This window comes from Pezoporus occidentalis, unplaced genomic scaffold (genome assembly GCF_034315485.1).
Source record: "Pezoporus occidentalis ecotype Australia unplaced genomic scaffold, CSIRO_AGI_Poc_V1 ctg174, whole genome shotgun sequence".
Taxonomy (NCBI): domain Eukaryota; kingdom Metazoa; phylum Chordata; class Aves; order Psittaciformes; family Psittacidae; genus Pezoporus; species Pezoporus occidentalis.
The window spans coordinates 59,161-83,319 of NW_026913576.1; the positions used below are offsets into that span (position 1 = coordinate 59,161).

Consider the following 24,159-nt stretch of genomic DNA (forward strand, 5'->3'; position numbering starts at 1 on the left):
TTATTCCATCATTCTCAAGGATGGACTCTGCCACTTTCCTTCTTGTACACTTTTTTATACTTGTAGGCAGTGAAGTGAATGTACTTTTGGGGGTTGCTTTGCATGCTGCCTATGACCGTCTTTATTCGGGGACAGAGGAGATATAAAGTCATTCTGTGAGGTTCTGACATCTGCTGTCCCTTGCGTGAGAGCTAGCATGTCAATCTGCAGTGTGAAACTCCTTCCCTCCTCCTCCAGGGAATTGCATTTACATATAAAATGGCCAGCAGGAATCCTAATCTGAAAGTCTGTAATTTGGGAATGAGAAAGAAATGAGGTTATGACAACTAGGAGACACAAAACTCTTTAAACCCCCTTTCCCTAATTGGCAGGGAGAGGTAATAGTAACCAAATTTTCTTAATGTAACCGAATCATTGAGCATCACATTGAATAAAGAGAAGAGGAACCTTTGAGATTGCTTTGCTAGTACATCTCCATCCTCCATAAGGCTCAGGGCTATGTGCTGATGAAATACAGCATGTCTTTAAATGTGAATGGTGGTGATTTTTCACCCTTTGACTCTTGACCAGGAGCTCAGGTCTCATTCCACCATAAAGCTGCTGCTGGTTACAGAGGAAGCAAGGTTGCAAGTCAGAAGGTCAGTTGCTCTTTTTAGTTTAGCATTTTCTACCTTGTTTGCTATCAAATTAGATATCACAGTGTTGAAAGCATCAAAGCCAAGATCACCGAGAAGGGAATAGCAGTCTCAAAGAGGTGTAAATGAGTAAAATAGTGCAAATGAGCAAAAGGAGTATGAGGTTAACTGCCAGGAAGAAAAAGCCTTGTTCCAGTGAAGGTCTGTTCTCCTGATGGAAAACCAGAAGAGCTGGTGAGTTTGAGTGACTCAAGAGTGACCTGGGAAAAACACTGTAGAATACACTACATAGATTTTTCTTATTTGGGTATGAGATGATCTAATAGACTTTGGCCATTTCCTTTTAAATCTAATTTCTGGGATTCTATGATCACTTTTTAAAAAGGTCATTTTTTTGCCTGAAATCTTCCTGAAAATTTTTGGCGCGTTTTACCGTAAAGGGAGGCATTTTGCAGAAATCCAACATGGTGGTATTTTGAAGATGCTAAACATATTTTTCATGGCTATATCTTGCCCTTACCCCATTGTAAAATCCCCAGAATACTTGATGAGAGTTTTGCATTAAAATTGTATGGTATTTATATCCAGGTACTCTTCAGCGGCCTGAGTCATATCAGAGTAGCCAGAGAAGCCAGCTCGTTAAAGCTACAGTTTGGCTTCACAGGAAATAATAGTCATGCCTACCATACTGTAACTAAAATATTCAGACACATGAATCTTTTTCTTGGCTTCCTATAAAAATGTCATTTGTAGCTTTATTTTGTTTATTCTGGTTTGACTATAATATAAACAAGAGTTTATTAAAGCATTAGCTCTAAGTTGCAGTTCTTTCTTGAGAATGCAAAGGCTTACAAAAAATATTATTGAAACTGCAGGACAAAACCACATATTAAAAGAAAAATGAATAATGGGTCTGTTTTCATACGGATTTTTTAAAAAGTACAGCTTGTAGTTGAACTAAATGTACTATTTCTTCCACTGCAGCCAGGAAGACCTCATAGACTTTTGACAGCGCCGCCAAAAAATTAATGCTTCAGTTGTTTAAAAGATATCAAAAGCTTGTTTGACAATTGTAATCTCTTCCAGGAATTCCCTTTCCCATTTTCCCTCCCTATAAAAACTGATAACAAGATGCTTATATGGCAGAAACAGAAAGTCAGAGGTATGACACGAAGCGGTGTGCATTCTTTCCAGCCTCACGAGATGAGGCACGACATCTCCACAGCAGGCTAGGAAATGTGAGCACTCCACTGTGTAAGCAGCGTTTGCTTCAAGGATTAGCTGTGTGCCAAGACAGTGCAGATTTAAATGTTTCCTGAGCCAGTTACGAGTTTTTACATAACATGGCAGCCAACAGGAGAGCTATTGGAGGTGGCTGGGTAGGAATTTGAAGCATTGACCAAGAAAGACAAAAAGAAAGAAAGCAGAGAAATACACTGCATACGCCAGCATCAGTTGACACGGCAAAGCTGAAGGCAAGGATAAGCAGGACCAGCTGGGCTTCTCTTGGAATTTCTGCCCTCACTTTTACATGCAACGAGATGTCACAAACTGAAGTGAGATGCAGCTTGAACTTTTGTTCTGAAGTGTATCAAAAAGGCACTACTGAAACGTGAACTTAAAGGTCAGAGTAGTTCCCTTTTCTGTAACAAATTCTCAGGACAGTTGTTAATACTACTCTGTCTTGTAAGGCTGATCTTTAATAGTATTCACTCATACGTAATACGAAATATATAGTATTACTGTGGTTGTGGTGAGGAGCGGTTTGTTCTTCTCTAATGATAGAAAGGAGATTTTATGTTAGGAAGAGTGAGATAATTAAAGAGGTTGCCAGTAAAAAAGCCACTATGTTTGCAGAGGGTGCACTTGTGATCAGCAAATGCCAATTAGAGAAATGTCACTTTATGTGTACGATGGGTTATTACTAGACAAACAGTTGTACAATTATGTGCTGGGTCAGAAGGGCAAGTTACTTTTGCCTCATAGCCATTATTTTAAAGCAAAAACAACTATCAGGCACACAAATATCAGGCATTGCAGAAGGGGAAAAGTAAAATAATGACTTTGAAAATGCAGGCTAAAGAGAAAAACAAAAAAAGTCGATGTGACAAGCCTTGATGTTCCAGGATGTAATTTTTACCCTGTCTGCACTATATGGTTTAGAGTCATCATCTTTATATAATGGAGAAGTGAACACTTCCTTCTGCCACTAAAATAAAGTTAATATGCTGTTATGTTGTTCTGATGCTTGGAAATGGGAAGGGAAGAAATATTTCTTTCAATTACCTTTTTTGATACTCAAGTGTTTTTAATCCACGAGCCTTTGTAAATGAGTTTGTATACTTCCTTCCGTTGTACTAGCAAGACCTGGTATCACCAGTACACCCTGCTCTCAGTTCTTATGTGGCTCTGTCTGACTTCAGTACATGGATTAAAGGGAAGTTCTGCGAGTGACTTGGTGCAGGAGATGGCCTTGGGTGTTTATTACGCGCACCTGTTTGTAGGTGTTCTACTTGGTATTTTATTTTGCATGTTTTACCTGAAGCTTTGTTAGACTCAAGTCTAAAGAGGCAGAAGGCTCTGTAGATGCTGTGGCCATCTCGTGTATGTACAGGATAGGTGTGCTATATGTGGATTTGTGAGTTTTGCTCTGAGGCTGTCAGGTTTGTCTTCCTTTATGATGTGGTTGCCATCTGTGCTTTTGCTGGCTTCGTTCCGGGTCATAAGAAAGAGCACACTTCAGCAGAGCTTATGTTATCGTCGGTGGCCTGAACCTTTGTGCTCACTTGACCTCATACCTCTAGGAAGCTCAGCTGGCAAATGTAGCACAGACCTTTGTGGCAACACGCTCTGGGGTGCGTGGGTTGCCGTGTAGGTTGGCCTGCTTCCATATATGCCGAGGTATTTTCACTGACATGCTCTTTTCACAGGTTTGAAATTGCTGCGGCTTTAAAGTACCAGCTTTCCCTAAAGAGGAAGCACTGCGCTCGCCCAAGGACCTGCGCGAACCCAGTGTCTGCTGGGGCAGGATGGGGTGGCAGAAGTTAAATGGAGAGTGTTAGTTTGAAAAATCTTGTGAGGTCACCATTCTTTTAAATTGGTTTACACAGATGGCTGTCTGGTTTGTTGCTTTGTCCTTGCTTAATAGTAACTGTTTATGGAAAAATGAATTGCTGTGCAGAAGGAGGTCCAAAAGCTCATGCTGTTGTTTCCCTCGCTGAAGATCTTCATGTTATTATGGGCATGCAAAAATTTGGCCTGAAACTGAGATTAATTATGAAGCACACAGTGAATAATTAACTGTTTGACTTGTTCCTAAGCTGTGTAGTCACCGGGTTAGAAATGGTTTCCCAAACTGCAGGAGATAAGAGAAGGTTATTCCTGGTTTCACAATGTCTGTATTGTTAGGGCTTTGTGCTGTGTGTACTCTGACATCAGCTGATACCTATGCAAGCCAGGTCCAGCTTCTCATCCAAACCACTTCCTGGGGTTTTCTTGGGTAATGGCAGTGATTCAGAAAACACCACAGTGTCTCAGGAAGCTGTTTCTTACATGTTGCACCCAGGCTGTGTGACCGGAAAGAGATGAGGTTGTTAAGAAAGTTTTGATCTTAAAAATACCCATTTTTTTTTGTTTGTTCTGCATTCATATTTAGGTGTGCATTGCTTGGCTTGTGTCCTACTGACCTGTTCGTAGACTCAGTGTATGTATTGTGTAAGATGTAGGAACATGATGTGAGGCCCGAGCCTGAGGCCAGCCTTCAGGTAAAGATGCTGACTTTGCATCCACAATTGTTCCTACATGACAAAAAAAAACCCCAAGAAATCGAATTATTTTTTTTTTAAGGAACTAAAATCTAAATCATGGTACTCTGCACTTTTGCAGGACTGTCTACTTAAGAAGCTGAGAGTGAGGTAGAAACTTTGATGAAGCCTCTGTTCTGTGAGGTGGGTATGTGTTTTTATTACTATTTTGAAAAAGCATAGAAAATTGAAACCATTTGCCCCATGTCCAGATTCAGAGCTACTTAGAGCCATGAATAGAGTCCAGAAGTTTTCTGCCACAGCACGTGTTCTGATCAATATGTACAAACGCCCTCCTCAGGAAGGAAGTGATGAGTTTTTGCATTCTGTTAGCATTTGAAGTGGCTCTTTTAATTTTCAGTTTCTGACTAATGGAATAAGTAAATCTCAGATACTTTTCCTCCACTGTCCTGCTCTTGTTGCATTGTAGGAAGAGATAAAAATCCATGATAGACAGTCAGTGGAACTCCAACGTGTCTGCTGGATCCAGGCCGAACATAATCTGGGGTGCAGAAATGTTCGGTGTGTTTCTTGTGAGACCCCGCTTGGAGTACTGTGTGCAGTTCTAGTGTCCTCAACATAAGAAGGACCAGAGGAGGGCCATGAGGATGATCAGGGGACTGGAGCACCTCCCGTATGAAGACAGGCTGAGAAAGTTGGGGCTGTTCAGCCTGGAGAAGAGAAGGCTGCGTGGAGACCTCATAGCAGCCTTCCAGTATCTGAAGGGGGGCTACAGGGATGCCGGGGAGGGACTCTTCATTAGGGACTGTAGTGATAGGACAAGGGGTGATGGGTTAAAACTTCAACAGGGGAAGTTCAGGTTAGATATAAGGAAGTTCTTTACTGTGATGAAGTAAAGGTGATGATGGTGGTGAAGCACTGGAGCAGGTTGCCCAAAGGAGTGGTAAAAGCTTCATCCCTGGCAATGTTCATGTTGCTCTGGGCAACCTGGTCTAGTGAAAGATGTTCCCCTCATGGTAGGGGGGTTAAAACTAGATGATCTTAAGGTCCTTTTCAACCCAAACCATTCTATGATTCTGTGATTCTATTACTTATTTATTTTAGCATTTTGTCATGGTCAGATGCACCAAAAGTCTTTAATAAATCCCTTCCACACTAAGACTTGCCCCTCAGGTTCGCAGACCCATAAGGGCTGGATAATTTGAATAAGTCTGAGAAGTGAAACTGAACATTCATAGGTGCAGTGACTACAGGCAGCAAAACTAGTGAATCCTTCTCATTTTGATAGCTTTTGTCATGAGATATTGTCAGCTGCACTTGCCCTCTGCATGAGCAACTCGGACGTGGACCCTCAGAGCTTCTGTGCACTGGGCTGGTGGCCCACTCCTGCTTCTGGGGCACTTGTTTTGTCAGTGACCTGGAAAAACTCACTCCTGGGTTCTTGGTTATTTGCACCAGTTTCCCTTTTAGGTTTGGGAGGTAAACTCTGTGAGTGAGCTTCTGCCTCCTGCTTCATGACGTCAGGATCGTGGACTTGTTGTGGCAAGGAATAAGTCAGGGTTGGAAGGTGTCTCTTTAAGGATTTGGGCTTTTCTTTAAACTGGTGTTTGCCTTTAAAAGCCTTTTTTGAATAAATTACTCTGACAGTAAGTACCAGAATAGATATTGATAAAATATGAATTTATGCATGCCAGCATTTATCTCTTTTGTGTCTATTCACAAATACATACTGAAAATTGACTCTAGCTCCATATGGCTCCCAATCTCTTCCCTCCCCCGGCTGTCAGCTTCCCCTTACCTGGATGAATAAAAGGGAGCAGAATGCTGGCCCAGGTGGGTGTACCAGAAAAGTTATATTCCAAATGTTTTTCTGTGGGACATCGCTGTGGCTCTCAAGTGCCTGTCCTTTCACATGGAAAACACATTAACAATACAATGCATTTTGGTGTCAATCTTAACTTCACACTCTGAAAAAGGAATGAAAATACTCAGAGGGTGAGTGCCGATTGCACCTATGTGCAGATTTACTTTCTGGCTGACAGAGCCTGTGCAAAAGTTTTTTGTTGCTTTAGCAGCTTTTCAGTACACATTGTAGCTATTCATTAAAATAACTTACTTTGATTTTTTTAATGTCAAGCACTGGAACAGTCTGCGCAGGAAAGTGGTTGAGTCACCACCCCGGCCGTATTTGAAAGAAGTGTAGATATGGCACTTAGGGGCATGGATTTTGAAGTGCTGGGTTAATGATTGGACTTTACAACCTTAAGGGTCTTTTCCAACCTAAAAGATTCTATGATTAATCTGAAATTCAGACTTCGTTGGATTAGACACGACAGGCCTGCTTTTAATTGGGGTGTCAGAAAGTTGAGATACCTTCACCCCAACACCTTCCATTTTCTAAACAAGAACACCATTTGTTTTGCTCAGTTCTGAAGCATTTAAGTTCAAAGCCTATGGTGAGATTGGTAATACATCATTTGATTGAAATTATGCACATCCATTGCTGTAGAGTAAAATATGGTAAGATCTTTGGGAGGAAATTGCACATTTCTTCTGCCTTAATGCACCCAGAGGAAGGTGCAGGTTTCCCATGTCACTGCAAGGTGCGTGGTGGGACGGCACAGGTTTGCTGCCTCACTCCCTGCTCTGCACTGCTGGAAAACCCACCCCAGTCACTTCAGCGCTTTGATGGGAACAGATTTCTCAGAGTCTCCAAAATGGGAAAGTTAATGAGCCAGTATTAGGTTGTTGCCATAAATCAGTGATCCCATTATTATACCATCACCTCTGCTTCTGGGGCCATGTGGGTGGGCAGCTATGTGGTTATCTTCTGTTGCTGATGCTCTAGTCAGCTGGTAAGGGAGCTGAAATGGTAACAGATGATTTGGAGGTTTCTTTGGGGAACCCTTTGATTCCTTTCTGCCCTTGGCTTGAGAATCATAGAATCATAGAACAGTTAGAGTTGGAAAGGACCTTAAGATCATCTAGTTCTAACCCCCCTCCCATGGGCAAGGGCACCTTCCACTAGACCAGGTTGATCAAGGTCCTGTCCACCCTGCCCTTGAACATTGTCAGGGATGTAGCATTCACAGCTTTCTTGGGCAGCCTGTGCCAGTGTCTTACCACTCTCACAGTAAACAATTTCTTCCTTATATCTAGCCTAAATCTCCCCTGTTGAAGTTTGAACCTGTTGCCTCTTGTCCTATCACTACAGTCCCTGAAGAGTTGTCCCTCTCCAGCATCCTTGTAGGCCCCCTTCATATAGTAGAAGGCTGCTATGAGAAACCAAACATGAGGCCACAGCTTTCTGCTTAATGCTGGAGCATTAAGATCTATTGTGAAATTCAGAGGAGTTAGGTCAAGTTTTAAAGATACCTAAGGAGCTAAACAGAGAGAGAAACAGCTAAGGAGGAATAGAAGACCAAACTGGTTGGAAGAACATTTAAATGGCAGAAGGTTCCAAAATACTTTACCTCTGCTCTAAACTGGGACAAACCTTTGACAACTGTTATAAAGTAAGATGTCTTACTTCAGAACATTTTAAATGTTACTTCAGTTTTATTTTGTATAAAGATACTTCGATGGCATGAAGGCATTTCAACTCATCATCTAGCAAGACATCTTATGTGTCTTGTTAAATGATAATTTGCTGGGTAGCACAACAGTACTGTTAAGCTGTTAGTATTAACGTAGCTTGCTGTATCACAGGACCTATTACTTTTATTAAACTTCATTTAAACCAGGGACAAGATTCCCATTTTTTTTTTATGGCACTTTTCACTTCTATCAAGTTGATATGGTTTTCTTTCAGGAAATTCTTTCAGTATGAAAAGTTGGGATGAGTTACACACTTTTACAACTTTTACCAATTCTTAGTATGCAGTTTCATTTTTCAAAATGGTGAAATGTTCCTTCTTTTATTGTCTATAAACCCCATAAATCCCTATAATTGCATATTTATGACTGCATAGGATTTCAGCACAGATAGGCTGACTTTTCATTTCTGTGAGAATGTTTACAATTGAACAGTCTCAGGAATAAAACTGCAGCTTTTTTACATGTATGTTCTGCGAATATAGAAGTTGCACACACTCTGAGCCATGAACCAAAAGCTTCAGATTTAGCCAGCAGAGAGGAAGGAATTTGTCTGCTCTACAGCAAAAGGAAGTATTTGCTGTGTTATTGTAGTACATGGCCTTTTGCCATCGTTGATAAAGTATTTAAGGGTTGTGCACCCAAAGTCTGCTGCCCTCTTGACCCATCATCCATCACTGGCTGTAGATGAGGTAGATGAGACGCAGCTCCATAGGACAGCCATTGTTTCAGCCCTGCACAGCTCCTCTGAGAACGGAAGCTGCAGACAAAGCAGCTCCCTATGATTCACAGTGCTGCTCAGTGTCCTGGTGTTTTCCCTTTTACCTATACCTTTTCTGGCCCAGCTCTGTGCTGGCCGAGGTGGACACATGCATGAGGAAGCAGAAGGATTGATTCATTCATCTGTGAATGAGACGAGCATCTGGGATTTTTTTTAACTGTGTTAAAAAGGAAAATCAGAGACAGTTACCACAGCACTGTGCCTTGGCAGTATATTTAAATTTATTTCCCTTTTGAGTATTCAACACTTGATAGATGATACTTAAAACACTGAATTGCCCTTCGTTTTTCTAGTGCACTGTGAATTGCCCACTCTTTTTATTTCTCCCCTTTCTGAAAGCAGTTGTGGTTACAGAGATGCCAGCATCCCCAGTAAGTATGCTAAGAATGTACAGTTATACTTTATACTGCTAAATTAAACGACAGGAATAGTCACACAAAACCAGATTCAGCTCCCAGATGGGAAAGCGTCTCCTCTAGCCCAAATTTTAATGACTTCTTTACAAGAGAAAGTATCACCAATATAGCATGCAGTGTGATTTAAAACAACTGCTGTCGTCTGTCTAAGTTGGTGACAGGTAACTTGTAGAAAATAGTGGTGGTTCCTTTGTTTTTAATAACCAACTATGGTTTGGAAATGTCTGGGCATGGAGGTAGGTTAAGTCTCCTCTTAGTATCTTCAACTCTTTAAATTTAAATAGATTATTTAATTTATCAATTGTACTTCTCTGAGCACTGGTTTTAAGTGAAAACCAGGGCCTGATTCTTACTTGATTTGTTACATATGCTATTATCTTAGCTTTGTGAATTTAGTTATAATTTACATTCCTGTAAGTGACAGAGGAGTAAGTCGTAGATGCCTTAACAAAAGTATGAGAAGAGCTAACTTCGCTTGTTGCAGTGTGTGGTGCTGATGGCATGAAATATTCTTTGACAGTCATTTCTGTCTCCTAACTAGGAAGGGTCTGCTTATGAAATGATGAAATCCATGGTCTTTGATGACTTGCCTGTGCCAGCTGGAATACCATGGGAGGTTTCAGCCCCCTGCAGATTTTAACAGTGGCGGTGTTATGATGCAATGAGGCAGTTTTACAATCTGTTTAAAAGAAGGGAAATGGTCTTGCACTTCTTGTGAGCACTTTACCTAAGAGATGCTGAAGTCTGACTTCTCCTCAGAACCTCTTTAGGTCTCTGTTGTGAAGCCCAGTGAGATATGCAAGTGCTAATAAGGAACATTCGGATAGAAGTACACAATTCTCTGTAGTTGTACCAGACACTGTAAACACCCTTATGTCCCAGTCATTGCAGGTGCTCAGACACTGCAGAGATACTTTAGATGGGATTACTTTGTGCTGTTGTCCAGTTCACAGTATTTCTAGTTTTCAGTGCACTGTACTACTCTATTCCTGTTTATAAATCTTTTAAGTGTGCACATTAAAAAAGTAATTAAATTGTCATTATAATTTATAGTATGCCTGAAGTCAATCACCTAATTAAACGGAAAGAGCAGAGAGCTAATAGGTTTGTAAGCATTTATTAAGTACTACAGTATTAATTATGCAGGACTTTAGAACCAAGCAAAAGAAGAAAGAATGGAAACAGCAATCTAAAAAGACTTTCCATTGCTGCCCTTCTCAATTTAATAATGTGACACACCCCAGCCCCTAGTTGCCAGGACAGTACTAATACTTTCTTTTTGTTAATTTTTAATGAAATTATGATGAAGGTTTTTTAATGACAATCACTTGGAACATTTTCCTGTAATGTTTTTGAAAGAATAATAATGTCTCCATGCATGGGTCTATAAATACACGAGTAGAATTGGAAGATCCATTTAGTTATGGTTTGAGGTGGACTGTATAGAAACAGACTCTTGGTCATCACTCCTCAGGGTCTCAGGCGGGGAGCAGAGCCTATGCTGGTCCTAGAAAAAGGGCTTGGGAGGCAGTGGAAGGGGGCGCTGTGCCAAAAAGAGTAGGCTCTGATCGGCAGTGGAAGGGTGGTGGGGATGGGTAGGGACACACCGTGGTCCTAACGTTTGCTCTTTCTTTCCAGCCTTTTTCCCACCCCTAGTCTCTTGGCTAAAGGTGGAGAGTGCGAGCTGCGAGCTGTCTCTGCAGGGAGCAGGGTCAGGAGGAGGCTCTGCAAGGTGGCAGGTTGTGGTTTGGAGCCTAAGAAATGGAAATATATATCAGTGAGCTTATGAAACAAGGCTGCCTTACTGTGTTTGGTTTATATTTTGCTGCATCAGATGAACTGCCTCAATACAAAAAGGTGATGAGGATGGAACAGAAACCTTAAATTTAGCATTTCTTCTTTTTTCTTAGATTTTAAAATATGTAGAACAGTGATAACACACTGAAATAGACTTACCTGCATTGTGTCTTGTTTCTGGGGTTTTCATCTCAGCCTCAGTGGAGTTTACATGTGGATGTTAGACACTGACACATCTCTTTTTGATAGCAGAGGAGTCTGATCCTGCAGTCCAGGCTTCAAGCTCTGGTTATACTGCAGTAGCCCAAGGGCTTTAGGGAAGAGGGCAAGTCAGCAGGCAAACAGTCAGCTGCCAGGAGCATCTCGGAGGTCTCTGGTCTTGCACTAATCCATCAGCCTGTAGCAAGCAGGGCCTTTTGGTGCTTGGGGGATGCAAATGCAGCCAGTAAGCAAACAGCTGTAATAAACCAGGATGAAGACCAGTAAGGGTTTTGAACAGAATTCAGGTTATACTTTGCAACTCAGTTAGATGTTGATGGTAAGGGCTAAATTGAAATCCTGGGAAATGAACACGTTTGTTTTTTTCCTACAAGAACTTGCAGCAACAAAAGCCTCTCTCCTAGTTCACCAGAGGGGAGGCCTTTTAAAAGACCTTTAGAACAGAGGTCTTAAAAAAACAAAAGATGGCCAAAAAACCTTCTGTATGAATGGGCCGAAGGTGTTAGAGACTTACCTACTTGTACTATCATTATCAAATTGATGTGTCATGTTTGGAACCTTACTGCACAAGTATCAGTTTATCTTGCAGTATACTAAATAGGAATTCATTTGGCAATACGTAAGTGCAACATAAGGGCAACATCTGAAAATCGGACCTGACTTATCTGGAAACTGGAGAACCAGTTCAATAGCTCTTTTTCTATAAGAAATTGAGATTGTGTGATTGGAATATAAATCCCTGCTGAAGGCCATTTCTTTCACAGCCTTTAATAGGCTGCACTGAATTGACAGCAAAAGCAACAAAAAAGAAAAGCTAGAGCGAGCAATCAAGAGAAATTACTGTGTATAGGTTTTTCATTTATACAGCAAGCATGTAATCTATTTGGCCATGAGCACTGCAGTGTTCTGTATCATCTTCTTTCGTTCAAGGATGCAGGCGATTGTACGCTAAGGCCTGATCCAGCATTTCAGATTGCAGCAGCCTGTCTCCTTGTCCTGTGCACCTGCTGAGACACAGGCTTGCATGCCTTGCTGCAGGGAGACCTGTGGTTACCATGCTTAATCTGTTTATTACTGTAATTACTGTTTCAAAAAGATATAATTGGGATCCCCTTTACAACAAAGACAGTGTTTTACCTTATATGGAGCAAATCACATTATTGACAGCTCTTCATCCCAGAACTCATAATAAGCCTATAATGAGCACAGTCATTATGCTTCAGGTTAGCACTGCAGCAGCATTATATAAGGAATGTAACTTGACATTTGTCTGGGGGAAAAAATAACATGATATATGCATATATAAAAAAGGTGGTGGCCTCACCGAGGTCTCAGATGACATAATACTGGTTGGGTTATACAATCATTTTATGGTCAGTAAGCCCGTCTTCTGGGCTGCATATTGCAGAATGTAATGCTTGTCTGTTTGTATTGGACTTTACTGCTATCTCTTTAATGTAAAAATTGCTTGTGCCATGCTATTGTTGGCCATGTTTTCAGCTTCTCAAACTGGCCATAGGCAGGGGCAGCCCCAGCAGCAGTGTCCTCTCTTTGTTCAAACAGTGAAAAACTAGAAAACCCTAACCTTCCTTGTGTTGATTCTGAAAACAAGTTGGATGAGTACTATATTGCAGCTGTTTGAAGCAACTGTGGAGCAAGCTGTTTGGATACTCACTGCTAATTTTTTTGTCAAAAAATCTCCTCTTCATGTGTGAGACCCCTTTATTTACCGCTTTTTTTAGGCATGTATTTTCATTGGGAAATTGACTTGTTTTATATTACAGGCAAATAATTGATTTAAAGTCCTAGATTCTACTTCAGGCAAATAATTGATTTCAAGTCTCAGATTCTACGTCAGTGCATGTGCATTATGGTACAATGATACACTAGGTGAATATTGTACTTTAAATCCACAACTGCGTAAATATTTGTGAGTGCTCAGGTATTGAAACTGGTGCGGGTGTTCTGTCATGGATGGGGAACTTCACCACCCAAGTCTGTCCTTCTGGGTTGCTCAGAAATCACTCAGAGGGGCCTGCGTTAGGCGTTGGTAGAGTTTGCATGGGTGGCTGTTTGGTAGAACATGCCCTGCACGCTTAGTGTGTGACTCCAGGCAGCTCAGCCGAAGACTTTATAAGCATGAACAGGCCACCAGCTTCTCCTGTGCTCCTGGACCTCCTCTGTGTTGGGAGCACAGAGGCGTCACAGTCATTGATATGTATCAGGTGAAGGGTAATCAGAATATATGGTGCCCTTGCCATGACTGCATCCCAACCAGCCTATCAGAAGCAGCTTTTAAGTTCCTACTACTAGAACTTAGCGTAGCCTCGGCAGCCTTCAGGTGCTCTGTGTAATTGCTCAGGTAATCTTGGAGCTGATGTGTGGCTTTGCTCCTAGCAATGCCTAATGGAGGTGACATACATTTATATGAGGAGGTAACACTCCTTGTTCAAGTTCAGGTAGAAGCTCCCTGGAATTACAGAGCATATCCTGAAGAACAGCAGTATTAAATTACAGTTATCTCATTAATGGGCATATTGATCTTGTATGTGTGATTTCTCAAGGTGTTTCTTGGGATACCAATGTTAAATTGAAAGAACAAATGCCACTATAAGGAAGAGAGATGCACGATGACTATTTATAACTTCGAGCCTCATAAAATAAATTCCTAACTAGCCTTGCTGCAAATATGTCAAATCCTCTTCAGCCCACAGAATCAAAGAGCCAAAAGGTAACCTCAATTCACAGGACTCTTTAGGAAGATAGAAAAGCCCAAAGGCAAGATAAATGAGATTTGAGACAAGAAATCTAGGTACACTGAGTCTGGAGAAAGTGAGAGCTTTAGCTTCACATACATGCAAAAGGGCTTGAAAGAACAGGGAAAGGTATTTTCACATCTTATTAAAGAGCAAAGGGGCAAAAATACTGTGGTTAAGCTGCAGCAGGGAATACTTTGCTATACCGTTCAATATTGGGAAGGAGTTACTACTATGCAACATTTAGGTCAGTAGAGCAAACTGCCATGGGAGGGTGTGGTGTCAGTTACGGCTAGACGAGATAAGTGTCTATTAAAGATGATCTAGGATGACCCATTTAGAGGTGCCTTCCAATCCAAATATTCCTGTGATTTTGTTCTTTACAGATACAAAACTTGTCAGATTGACTTGTTCTTCCAGTTAGTATGTGAATTATTACAGCCCCAATGACAAAAAGCTCTCTGTGCTAAGAACAGCATGTAAGCTAGAAATATTACCAATATTGTTTTGCATATTATAGCAGATGTAAAATGCCAAATAATTATTACATAAACTCAAGAGTGTGCATTTATGAATAATTTCTTGAAATCTATGTTAAAATGAAAATATCTTACTTAAACTAGGATTAAAACATTTTTTCTTCCTTAGAATATTTTTTTTTTCCACAGAAATGTCTCTGTATTTTAAAGATGGGAAATGTATTACATTTTAGAGACTAATATTACACAATAGGTGAGATACACTCTGGTGTCCCCATGACCACATGAACTACATCTCTCCTCCTACAGATGTTCATTAGAGTGCTAGTTCCAAGGGAAGGATTTAGAGGTCCTACAGATCAGTAGGCCTGTGTGTGTATGTACGTCTGTGCATACGTTTAGGTAATGGTGTGATAGTCTTACTCAGCAGTTACTAGAGTCAGCAGAATTTTTAATTGTTCCCAGGGCACAGAAGATGTGTTTTCTCTATTTCAGGTTATGATTTTTTTCTTGGCACCGTATTGTTCAAAAGTATACCCTATTGTTAAGTAATTAAAATCAGTGCTTGGGGAAAGACTCACTTTTAATAACAGAAGAAGCATAATGTATAGCTGTAGTCATAGCTATGTATAGTCACTTTCCCATAGCAGGGAAAATCATTTCTCTTTGGGCTCAATCCAAGTTCCATTGTCTTTTACGATACTTGGATCAAGCTTTCTAATCATATTGCTGTGATGATCTGCAAACACACTGGGGACTTTATTGCTTATTGCCAGGACTGGTTGTAATGAAATAATAGAGAAACCACTGGAATGTAGATGCTGAAACGTAGATCTGCAGTTCAAGTTAAGGATTTCTTTGACTTGTCAGAATGAAAGAAAAGGAGTAGCCCCAGCAAAAATAATTCTGACTCTGTTTACTTATGCTCTTTAAATCCCATTTGAAACTACTGTAGGATTGGTGTATTAGTAAGCAGGCCTTAGAGAAGGGGTGAGAAGTGCTTTACCATGTCCTAAGGGTAGATCAGGTATAGTGAGCCCACCTGGAGCCTGTTCCTGGAGTCTCCTAATTCTGCTTGTCTCCTGAAAAGTAGTCTGATAGAAAAATAGCTTGTTTTCTTTGAGTGCTTGCTCTTTTATCATTTAAGTGGTTTCTGGTGATTACAAAGGGTCTGGAACAATGTGATAACACTTTGGAATATAATTGACTGAATTTTAATATATCTGTTGTAAGTTCCTGAATCCGAATCAGTGGTATTCATCTCTGGGAACACTCAAGTGGGAATTTGAATAACTCTTTGGAGATGCAGAATTCAGTAGAAGTCTTTTGTTGTCCTTTCTTTTCTCTAACTTATCACTTAGTCTTTAATTGTGTCTGATTTTCTGAATGATCACTGTTGTTTGCTGTGCTTTTTATTCATCACAAGAAGCCGTTAACTTGATTTCTTACGTTTCTTAGCAGTGGCATTATGTTTTCCTGGCAGAAACATTTTCACTGCCTAGCATGTTGACTGTGTTATCTGAAAGTGGTTTTAGGTCCCATGCACTTTTTTGGCTCCTTTCCTAGGGCAGCTTTCCCTCAGTTGGACTTTCTACAGTCAGTGTGGCATCTCACCATTTCCCTGGGTTTATTAATTTTTGAGCAGAAGCCCTAACCCAGGATCAAACCTTGAGGTTTTAAGGGGACAAGTCTTGGGACCTTGCAGTCCTCAGTCTTTTTCTTGCAGCTGTAGTAAATCTCTGGCTGAATGTAGCTGGAAGCACGGGCGGCTTGAACCAAGTTTTTATGTTTGTCTGGTTCCTGGGGCAACCAGGCCTTGAGCGTACTCCGCTTTAATAAGAAGCACCCTCAGGAGCCAGGTTTAGCTAACCCCTGCCAGTCTCTTTAAGTCAGCCATAAGTCCTCTTTCTGTCATTTAGTGATAGGGTATCCATGTGAGCTGGCACCTGATTTTGGACACAGGCATGAATAAATTCAGTGGAGGCTCTGCTCACCTTCATTGCCATTTGTGTTTGAAAGGTCAGTAATTTTATTCTTTAAAAATATATTGGTTTTAGTGACCTTTCTGGGGATAGTAAATAAAGGTAATTTAGAGAGGGATCACTTTAGTACACTGTAATGGAATCTGTTTTATTCTGAGTTGGTTGTCTTGACCATCACAAAAGGATATCAGGGTGGTACTTGGCCCACAACAACATTCACAAGTCCTGAAAATTTAGGATAAAACCTGTGTATCTGCCCCAAAGTAACGAGTTTACTTCAAGTAGTGCATCATGGATATTTGTTACTTAAGGCCTTTAAGTTCAGTGGGGTTGCTGGTTAGCTTATTTCTTCAGCTAGTACTGTAGTGCTACAGAAACTTAAACTTCCCATTTTGCCTTTTCAATAACTATTTATGCTGCAAGAGTTCAGGTATTGGACAGATGCTGCTTTTGCAAGGGGCTGCAAGGTTGAAGATGACACTTTGCCGATGGGTCACCGTTGCTTGCTAGCTAGAAATTTACTACTCCACCATTCTACTTGTGTAAGAGCTGTGGAAGTGCTCTGTTTCTTAATCCAGGTAAAGCCATCTGGGTTGGCTTTGGTTGAAGGTCAGTGGTGGGATCACATTGACTGAGGTAGGAAACACGAGCCTCCAGCCAGCAGGAGCACCTTCAGCTTCCACAGACAGAGGAAGAAGAGAGCTTCTGTCACATGGCTTATCCAGCAGCAGTTTTCTTTTAAATGAGGCATGCTGGAGTACAGCGAATATCTACAAGTTTTTGTATTGTGTGTTTTCCCTACATGATGCTGTGGAGAACTGGTTGAAATGCATGTGCAAAAGTCTGTCAGAACCTGTTTTTTAACTGTACTCACAGGAGCTTTCCACTGCCCTCCAAAACCTATCCTTTTATCTGAGGTTATTCTCCAGGCTGTTGATTACATTTTTCAGAGCTGCAGTGTTCTCGGTGATGATTACGTCAGGACTATCAGTTGTTATTTCCAGGTCCTCAATTTTCTTTTCAGCCTCCTGCCGTTTTAATCCCAAACCTTCAAGCTTCCTGTCCATGGAAACCTGGAATAGGTCCAGCCTTCTAGAAATACGTACAACATGCCTTGTAAAGAAGTTAGATAATGCTGGGTGGCCAAGTACCACAGCTCTAGATGCTGCCAATCCAAAGGCAGGTAAGCCCTTTTAACAGGCTGAAAGCCATATATGAATATTCTGCCAGATCCTCACTGATCTTAATTTCCTCAAGGGCATGTTAAAGTCACTACCTGTTCTCTTGTGAAAATCACAGACAACAGTGTTAAAATTTTAAATCACTTAGGTGATTGTGACCAGTACGTCATACCATATAGCACACCTGGAAAATATCTTTTCACATAGCTCCTGAAAGCTCATCCACAAATTCCTTTTAAAATGCATCTTAAATAAGCTGTGGTTTTCATCATCTTAGTGAATTTGATTGTTTTCTGAGAGCTGCCCACCTAGTCCCAGGCACTTGGTTTGGCATTATTTTTCCCATGTCACTGTACATCGTGGACCTTTCTGCACCAGGCCCATTGCCTGCTTCCTCCTTCCCACAGCCCTTGGAAAGGCGCCCAGCCCGGGCTGAGGCTCATTGCTGTGGGTAGGGGCGGGTGGCTGAGCTTCCTCCCCCAAAACAGTGGTGGAGCAGCAGCTGGAGTCAGTGGCAGGCATGCTGAAGACTTATTTTGCTTGTGGAAATACCGTAACTTGTCCACTCAGGGCACATGTAGTGTGATTTTTTTATCTCTGCATTTCTGCAGAAGTGAATGAGAAGGTTAAGATGCCCATCTGTGGCAGAAGCCAGTACTGAAATCTGTGCAAAGGACTTCTCACTCAAGTCAAAGGGAGAAAATGCCTATTTTACAGGTTTTTTGCTGTTGTACCTGTCTTGGCCAAAGGCGTAAAAAGGCTTGATCCTTGACCTGATCCCAGACTGACACAAAAGCTCTCATGGTAGATACACTTAGGACAAACCTTTGCTTTTACTGAGACACTTTTTGCTTGCTTTGGTTGCTTTGCTTGCTGGAAGAGACACTTCAGGAAAAATCTGTGCCAGCATATAGCACGATTTTGCTGGTATGAATGAAGGCTGTGCTGGGAACACACTGTCAGTACATTTTGCTAGGACAGCTGCACCAGCAGAGCTATCGTATTCTGGATATAGCCTTGTCTTCTGTTCCAGTTTGTCATGCATGATTTATCTTTCTGTCACCTCTTTGGGTCCCTAGGTACCTCTCAATGTAAAAAGAAATTAAAACACAATACAGATGAGTCTGCTCTGTATTGGAGTCTTGACCTTTAATATATCAGCTTTTCATACTGCAACCTTCCCAGCAGATAGGCTGTCCTACAAGAACTGAGGTTGCTTTAGTTTACAAAAGCGGTCCCACCTCAGCCATGCTTCAGTTTTATTTGCTTCCACCTACAAACTCTCAAGCTGCCTGAAATGCCTTTGAGAGGAGATAAGGTTTTCAGATTGCCTGGGAGATCAAAACCATGAACTCCAGCCGTCCAATGAGGAAAAAAATGATCATCAAAAATCAGAGGAAACAGCCTGGCAACCCAAGTGTCAGAGGGATTGCTTAATGTTTTGTCCTGTTATACCAGTTTACTTTTTATCAGACTTAAGGCTTTGGGTTTTTCCCCTTGCTGCTCTCATTACATTTTCCTTCCTTTATTAAAGAAAGCATTTGCATCTTGCTCTGTGCTTTTGTGCAGCATTCCCCCTGAGCAGACCGGTGTGTCACTCCGATGGCAGGTTTGCAGTCAGACTCCTTAGATCAATAAACCATCTTAGTTGTTGAGTATACCAGATTTGAATTTTAACAATACACAGTCGCACTTAAAATGCCACAGAAGCCAAAACCTGATATAAATTTTAAGAGGCATCCTAAGAATTGCTCTATGTTTCAGTCATAAAGCTTTGCCAGCATTACCTTTCGAACAGATCGCCATTTGACTGGGTTTCATGTCATGTTTTTTGTGGGTTTTTTTCTGCAACAATTGAAGGTGTGTTGGGTTGTTTTTTTTTTCCCCAAGAGGCAGACAACTGTGTCTTTGAAGAAACAAAACAACTGTGTCAACAGATGGGAGAGAAAAGGCTGTGTCTGAAATAGGGCTAGGAATAAACTGTGTTAAAAATAGGTAGTCTTGCCACAACTGTTTCTTTGGCCAATGTGGAAATCTTTCTTTCCCATACTAGTGTGTTATACTAAAGCCCTGCTAGAAAATTGCCAAATTATTCTGTAAAAGCGTTGCTAGAACAGTAACTACCCTTTTCCTACCTAGTTATGCTAGTAAAGGAGAAAGGCTAAGGAGCCCGTGCTGCTATGGGAGAGCTCTGAACAATTCCTGTGACTGACCCTGGTGAGCAGCAACTAAAACACAGCTTTCTTACACTTGTGGATATAGATTCTAGTGATGTGACTCCCCTCTTCAGCCTCAACAGTACTAGGACAGCTAGGACATCAGAGGGTGTCAGAATTTTGCCCTTTCTTAGAAGTGTTGTTTTACTCCCAGATACGGGGAGAAATAGTTCCCCTGTCCCACAAACCTGTCTGGGGAGAACCGAACCCACAGCAGTTTGGATTGCAAATTAGGTTTTTTTTGAAAGGAAATTCTTGCCCTTTCCAGAATAGGAAAGCAGACCAAACTGTGCTTAAACGTGCTTGTTACTAGCAGAATTACAGCTGCAGTTTAGACATTGCATTTCTGCTTCCATCTGTTGTCTCACTTATTTTTGCTGTCTGTCTCCTTGCTTTCAATTGTCTCTTCTGTGTCTCAGTTTATCCAATTTTCAGGGCTGGCCAGCCATTTCAGCATTATTACTGTCCTAATGGCTGAAAGGAGATCAGAGAAGCTCTTTGCTAAATGATTTTTATTTTCCCCAACAAAGCTTCTGTGCTTTGTTTGGTTGGTTTTTGTTTGTGCTTGGTGCTCCATGTGTCATCGGGGAAGAGAGGAGATGTTTGCATAATGTGTATTTTGCTAGAGTTGTTTAATTTCTGCAAACATTTATACTCTTACAGCTCACGGTGCCTTTGGGGCAGGGACAGATTGTTATCTCAAACAGAGAACAAATCAGAGGGTTGACCCCACTCTGACCATCTCAGCAGTCTGGAAGAGTTGGAGAACAGGTAGAGTCTGGCACCCAGCGCTCTCCTCCCCACGTGCCCCCCCTCAGCCTTCAGCCTGGGGGGACCCATTTGGGAGGAAGCAGCCTCAGGCAGCTGAGCATAATTTAGGGCAGCCCCGTGGGGTTTGTAATTGATTCCTAATCTCTGAGATGAAATGCAAAGGTAGATAAGGCTCCTTCACCCTGGGAGAAAGGCAGAGGTAGGTGAGTGGTGCAACCTGCTGCTGAGCGTAATTCGCAGTGACTGGTTACAGCCCTGCTGTTTGCAGTGAGCTTTTCTTTTCCCACTTGTCTGCAGTCAAGGAATGCTCTGGGGATTCATGCTTGCCTGGCAGTTGTCTCTTGCTTGGTAAAAGACTAAAGAAAATTTAAAGGAAAATAAAAAGTTTCAGATGACTTTAGAGGCTGCCCGGTTACTTCAGTGCATCAAGGAAAGAGCAACATTCCTTAATAAAGCAGTGTGTTCATTATCCCTACTCTTTCCTCATTCTCACAGGAAGGAAATGGAAACAGAGGAGTTGAAATACCCATTATTTTCCACTCTTTCCAGGGGATAAGAAATCTCCTAATTAACTCTGTGAAAAGGTTCAGAGAGACTCATCAGAAGTTTTGGATGTACGGGATTTCCTATTGTAGCTTCTTACCTCATCTTTTCTGTGTTACCTCTTTCCACTTCTGTGGTCCATACAGACATACATACATGGGTAGTATGTGTATGTCTCTGTCCACTCCAAGGATATATCTCATGCCTTTTTTTTTTTTTTTTTTTTTTTTTTTTGTGTAACCAGTCTGTGGATGAGTTAAAAGTACCAATAGTTTACGTGCATAAGTGACGATATTATTAACAGCTGAATTCTATCTTCTTCCAGCATGGTGAGCTCTAAAGGCAATCAAGGGAAGTTTTGTGCAATATCCTCAATCTGTGAAAAACCCATATTCAGAAAGATGTGTGTTCCCTATTCGCTTCTGACTTGAGCATATGCTTTGCTTTGCTGAATTGGCTTTACTGATGAGAGATAGAATTAAGCATATGCTTAAATGACTTGCTTAGCTGTGGCTGAGGCTGCATAATTTGTCTGCTGGAGCTTTCCCGTTGAATCCAGTGAGAGCAGACTCAGGCTGCAGAGGCAGAGGTGATGCACTTGTAATTGGCAGGATATGCCAATTAAAAATTATTCCCTTCGTAATGTCAGGTGAAGTTTTGCGTTCTCATTACTGTCAGTTTCAAACTATGGTTATGAATTGTGCTCAAGTCAGTATGATTTCATGGGATCAGTACAGCGAAGTATTTTTGCTTCAGCTATAGGAATATATAGCTAAAAGCTCTCCTGTAGCTGTAGCCAGGCTAACCGTTTGCATTGCCGCATTTTTCAGACTGTTTCATTCTTGTGTTTGACACCAAAATCATTAGAAAACATTCACTGGCAGCATTTAATAGCATATATTTAGACCGTGAAATAAACCAGACGTTTGTGATGCACCACTGATCTATTAGTAATTTGTTTAACTCCACTCCTCCACACATGCAAGAGAATAAAATAGAAGGTATTAAAATAAAAGTGATTTTTAAAATATCTTCCTATTTATGACCATTTGGGGTTATTTTCTTTAACATGCGAGCTCGTTGCGTTTTTGTGGGAGTCAGTGGTGATTGCAGAAGGTGAAAAATTGTGAACAAAACTAAGGAGAAGTTCAAGTTAGCTGCGGAGCCAAAAGTGTGATTCAGGAGCTGAAAATATCTCTGCGCTTCATGCATCAAACTCAAACACTGTGTTTGGGCAACGCCCCCTGGATTAGAAGTGCAGTTTGAGGTCATTCCTCCTCCAGCCTGCCATGTATGGATAGGACCCACGCTCATGACACTGACTTACTGAGCACGCACCAAGAGCAGAGTGACATCAGTGCAGGGGGATCTTGCCTCGCTGAGGAGGACCAGGGACTCCACTGCTGCCTTTCTCTTGTCTGTCTTTAGATGTGGAGGACCAGTGTGGAGGTGCTGGAAAGGAAGACACTTTAAACAGTCCCTTTCTAGGTGCGGCAATAGCAAGGGATAGTGAGGTAGGACACCTCTTTGTAAAGGAGTCATACAGCACCCAGCAGAAGAGCTAACAAAGTGTGTGGCCAGAGGTGTTTTGATGGTCCATCCAGCTTTTTAAGACAAACAGCTGCCAGTGATGGCACTTCAATGTGCCTGCCGACCTGAAATGACAGTAGTGTATCCCATGCTGTACAAGCTATCTCTTCAACCAGGAACATAGCGCCAAGAGACTGATCTCAGCTTGTCTGATGCAAATCCAGAGTGCCTTGAATAAAGTCTGTGCTTTGACTTAACACCAGTGTCACTGAGATCTTAGTTTTATTTTATAAGGAGCATTGTCTTAGATTTTGCGGGTAACGCCAACCAAAACTCCATAAACAGACCTCAAGTCCTTAGATTTTTGTTCCCAGGCATCACACTTCCCTTCTGGTGTCCTGCACGTCTGACTAGTTGCCAGCTCCTCAGGAGCCAGTTAGCTTTCTTCTACCACAGAGACTGACCAGTGCTGCTGCCATGATCTGCCATGAGCTTGGACTTGTGATGGATGGTTTTTCCAGGGAGATGTAGATAATTCTCACAGCTCAAGTGAATATCATGGGCTTGTAGGACATCTGCCGCATTGCAGCCTGTCTGCTTGGGAGCTGTGAGTGACTCTGCCTCAGTTTCTTCACTGTGCGCCTGGCTGTTCTGTTTTTTCGCAGTGCACAGCAGGGTAGTTATTCAAAGAGGGAAGGAAAGCCAAGGCACTTGGTGTAGGAGTTTCCTCATGGTGATTTTGCTGGATCGCATAGAGCATAAGCTTTACCTGGAATCTTATCTTGGGTTTGGCAGAGACCTGATGTTTTTGCCTTCTCTGCCCACTCTCAGGGGATGGCCAGATGTTCTCTCATCTTGCTGCCAGCTGCCTGCACAATCAGCCCTCTTCTGGCAACCGCAGGCTAGGCGAATGGGTTGAGCAACGTGTGTATACGGACACTGTGTCAACTGTCAGCCTGACCATTGTCTAAAAGCACTAAACCTGGTTAGTAAGGGCTCTGAGCAAAGTTGGCAGTGTCTAAACTGTTATTTGCAGTGAGGTTATGGCCCTGTACTTAAGGGGATGTACTCTTGCTTATTTAGCTCCTGGCTGAAGTGAAAATAAAGTAACCCAAAATCATAGTTCCAGTGGTGGCAGCAAAATAAGCTCTGGTGCAGAGTGGGCTCTGGGAATAGAGGATATGATGTAGGGAGGATGCAAAGAAGAAATTATGTGCTTGATTTTAATGAATTGAATCACATATGTGTAAAGTAAACAAACAAAGATCATAGGTGATGTTCCAAAAGTCATTTGGCATGACACATCTTTTACGTAAATTTTGTTATGATTGCTAACTTTCTGCAGAGCCTGAGACAGTAAAACCAGCTCTACTGACATGCACATGTGTTAGTAAATAGGGCTATTTTTATTCATATTGTGTGTATGCATAGGCACATATGCCTATATATACATATATTTATGTATATATACACACATGCCTATATGCATATTAAT

At 41.6% G+C, this 24,159-nt stretch overlaps 1 protein-coding gene across 11 annotated transcripts in view; it reads left to right on the forward strand.

Moving 5' to 3' along the window:
• Positions 1 to 24,159, forward strand: part of HIVEP2 (HIVEP zinc finger 2) — a 140,550-nt gene that overhangs the window by 59,154 nt on the left and 57,237 nt on the right. For 5 of the 11 annotated variants that reach the window (XM_062614256.1, XM_062614255.1, XM_062614257.1 and 2 more), the window contains one exon: positions 4,521 to 4,582. The exons of 2 other annotated variants lie outside the window; for them this stretch is intronic. The gene's annotated coding sequence lies outside the window, so the exon portion shown is untranslated. Of the gene's footprint in view, positions 1 to 4,520; positions 4,587 to 17,447; positions 17,607 to 24,159 lie in introns of all 11 variants that reach the window. 4 more of the 11 variants (XM_062614258.1, XM_062614264.1, XM_062614259.1 and 1 more) reach the window with 2 other exon arrangements.